We start from the raw sequence: 3,549 nt of genomic DNA on the forward strand, positions 1-3,549 counted from the left end.
TGAAATTTCAACAAATTAAACTGAGAAACCTTGTATCTAATTCAACACATCTTTTAAATGAGCTCAGACTCTAAAGATTCTAAATCTACACAACTATTAAAAGTACCAGTATTCAGAAGGCTAATCCCTTAAATTCTTATACCGGCAATAATGTCTTGATCTTTAGTGGTTAATGTACCATAGTTCCACAACGCGTGGCTGGATCTACTAGTCGTATTATATATATATGTATATGCTTAAGAGCTTGAAAGCAATACTAAATATTTTTGTAGATGCTTTTATGATAATGTTTATTCTCTCTCTCTTTGTTAATGTTTATTCCAAATGAAGCTACAATTTCAACAATTTTAAGTTGCTAAATGCAATGAGAACATAAACATCGATATGTCCTACAACAATTATAAGTTTTTTTTCTAGATAGTGTATAATAAAGTTATGAATTTATTCCAGTGGTGCTCCTTCAATAGAAGGAGATGTGGACAACTATGAACATGTTCTCAAAGTAACTACTCATAACGATGCGCTTTATGCTTATTACTATACCGACGATCTTACAAATAAAGTAAGCATTTTTGTAAAAATATTACAATATGAAATTTTGTTTAAAATATCTATTATTACAGGTTAAAGTTACCGAAATATTTGAAATTGATGAAGAAGAAAAACTAGCGGTCGATCCAAAATTATTTGAAGGCATTGTTGAAGATCACCCAAACCCTCATCAGCATCATCATAATGTAGTTAGTGAATGGAATGGAGTAGAGTCTGGTAAGAGCAGCAAATAGTGTCTATATAACCTATATCTGAAGTTCATTTATAACGTATAAAATGGTAAAACGCGCATTAAATGATTATGTTAATATAATATTCGTTTCAATTTTATTACAAGTACTAATTTTAGCTTTTTAACTTATATGGAACTTCAGAATGGAATGTCATATTCCCGAAATCATTATCATCAAGTATAAAATAATTTAACTAAGAAAATTTCTTCATTTTTGTTGCATTTTTTCTTTTACAGTACAAGTTATACCCAGCAAACCAGAATTTCGTGAAGATATTTTTTAAAAGAAATGATTGCGATACCAAAATTATTAAATTTGTGCTGACAATATCTATATCAAAAATATAAAATAGTAAATGATGGACAGAGGTAAATTTTTTCAAACAACAGATTTTGAGCAAAACTGAAAAGTTTGTCTTTTCTATGAACTTTAGATTGTTTTGTTATCGTTTGTAATTGGTTACTAACTGTTTGCATTTGTAGAAAGTATAAAATCATTATTAGTTATGTTGATAACTGAAATATATAATTTTTACTCAGTTTGTTTTAATCGTCTATCATCTTTCTTTCCTATTCAAATTGGGAAATACTTTTAATGTTAATCAGGAAGCTAAGCTACTTTACTGACTAATGGTATATTAGTATCCAGGGGCTAAAATCTAGTTTATCTGATCGATTTTCGATACCCAATGTGTGAAGCACTTGAACGAATGTACGCTAAAATCAATATGTGGCTATAACGTCCGGTGTGTTTTACGTGAGTACCTGTCGTCGACGGCCTTACCTCACGGTGCTCCAAAGCACAACGTATCAAAACAATGCGTTGATAAGCGTCCCAAATAATACGAGCTATTTGCAAGTATTAATTTGGATACCAGTGGCCATTGTGTAGGGGCACACTGACCATCTTGGTAGGATTCGAGGCCGAACTAAAACCTCTTCCGTTTTCGGGTACGGACTCCAGTTGCTTGTGCAACTTCTTTTTTGAACTGAAAATTCTTTTCTTCCAGCATTTAGGTTTAAACCACAGCCACCACGATACTCCCCAAAGGGCCGAACCCAATGAGCAGATTGAACCGAAGTCCTAGGGCATTCTGCTGACCGTGGTACCAGAGTTGAGTCTCCGGTAAGACTGTGTAGCCGAAGCTATTGCCAGTTGAGCTCCGCCTTACTCAATGACTGGTGACATTTGTCGCTTGAACTTCAAATGTCTTTTTATTTGGAATCTCATTTAGAGTCTATAATATCAGTTCAAGCTGAATATTATAGCACTATTTCAGACATCATTTACTATGCTGATATTTCTGGGCAAAATAAAATAACAGTCATAGTGCATTTGGGTTTTAGCGCCTCTTACGACAGGCATGCCTTACCGCGGGTAAATTCTTACCCCTACCCGCAGGGGGAATTTGTGGTTACAATCTAGTATTTATGAATAAAGCATTTTTAAGATAAAATACAATAAAATTTATTTATCAATATTAACATGTTGCAAAAGCTGTCGGCCAATTCCCCTTTTGACTACTTTGTTTTTAACCAATTTGTCTATTTCTGCCAGAAACGGATTCCAAAAAAAAGAAATAATAAAATAGCAGTGAACTATAAAAATAACTGCCAAGTATTTAGTTCAGCGCTTGTACGTAAAATCTTATTGAATTTTTTAACAATGTTTTCGAATCAGATAACGTATACACATTGGGTATTAAAATTTCAGTATAACTCAACTGGACTTGTTTGTTCTATTTCGTTTGCACACTTAGTATATTTGCTCCGCCCATCCACTAAGTAGAATTTGTTTGTGGAATTATTCTGTAGATTTTGCACAAAACTCATAACTAATTTAAAAATATCATGTTTTCCAATAACTATATATTTATATATCTTGAATTGTATGTTATTATTTCCATAGCTTTTTATATTGATGAATATGCGACTAACCAAATGCCTTTTGAACGAGACATTAAACGAAAAACTTCGATAAGCACTGACACTGGATACTAGAATGAAAGTGAATAAGCGATCATTAACGACAACGACCTTGCCAAAAAATCGAATATGAGGTGTTCAGCGCCCAAAAGTTGATCACTACTTTGGCACATAACATCAAGGAAATAATAGAGCTGGAGAAACGGATTTATCTAATGTTTGATAGCGGCAAACCCGAAAACTTCAAAAGGCAATTAAGATGAATTATGAATTATATAAATTAATTGCACTTCCGATGATTTTGATAAACGAGTATACCAACAAATGGAAGTATATAGTTCTTGCCTTTAGTTATAAATTTGACGGAAACTCCTTTATGGAAGTACAATTATTAGCAAATAGAAAATATGATTTGTAAATTGAATCTTTTAATTTATCATAAGTAATACTATTAAATATAAGATTTGTATGTAAGTAAATATTTCAAGTCTTTTGTTTAGCGTTTTTAATTATTAAATTCGAAACAATATGGTAGTCTGTCAAAAATAATTAATGAAAAGTATTCATTTTGTATTTGTATGCTATAATAGGTCAGGGTGTCTAATGTGCGCAACTATTGGGACCTGATGATTTATAATTACTTGCGGATATTCGACACAATATTGCCTTAAGAATTAACAATTGAAACATCTTAACACTTTGCATTAATTACTTTGAAAGTTTACTATCAGTTTGCTATTTTGGCTACAAAACCAACTTGAATTTAAAGATGAGTAGTTAAGAAAATGGTATTATCCTAGAAATGTAGTAATGTGTCCTTAATTTAAGTACTTCGGATA

General features: G+C 31.8%; 1 long non-coding RNA gene across 2 annotated transcripts; it reads left to right on the plus strand.

The window, feature by feature from the left end:
* The first annotated feature begins 403 nt into the window (after nt 1-403).
* On the plus strand, nt 404-3,121 carry LOC106624883 (uncharacterized). Of its 2 annotated transcripts, XR_011398021.1 has the most exons (4): nt 404-562; nt 624-768; nt 1,022-1,153; nt 2,694-3,121. It is a non-coding gene; the product is annotated as an uncharacterized lncRNA (long non-coding RNA). The 2 variants fall into 2 exon arrangements; XR_011398022.1 differs by lacking the exon at nt 1,022-1,153 and having other exon boundaries at nt 2,694-3,114.
* Nucleotides 3,122-3,549: the final 428 nt, after the last annotated feature.

The sequence above is a fragment of the Bactrocera oleae genome, chromosome 2 (assembly GCF_042242935.1).
Source record: "Bactrocera oleae isolate idBacOlea1 chromosome 2, idBacOlea1, whole genome shotgun sequence".
NCBI classification, from domain to species: Eukaryota; Metazoa; Arthropoda; class Insecta; order Diptera; family Tephritidae; genus Bactrocera; species Bactrocera oleae.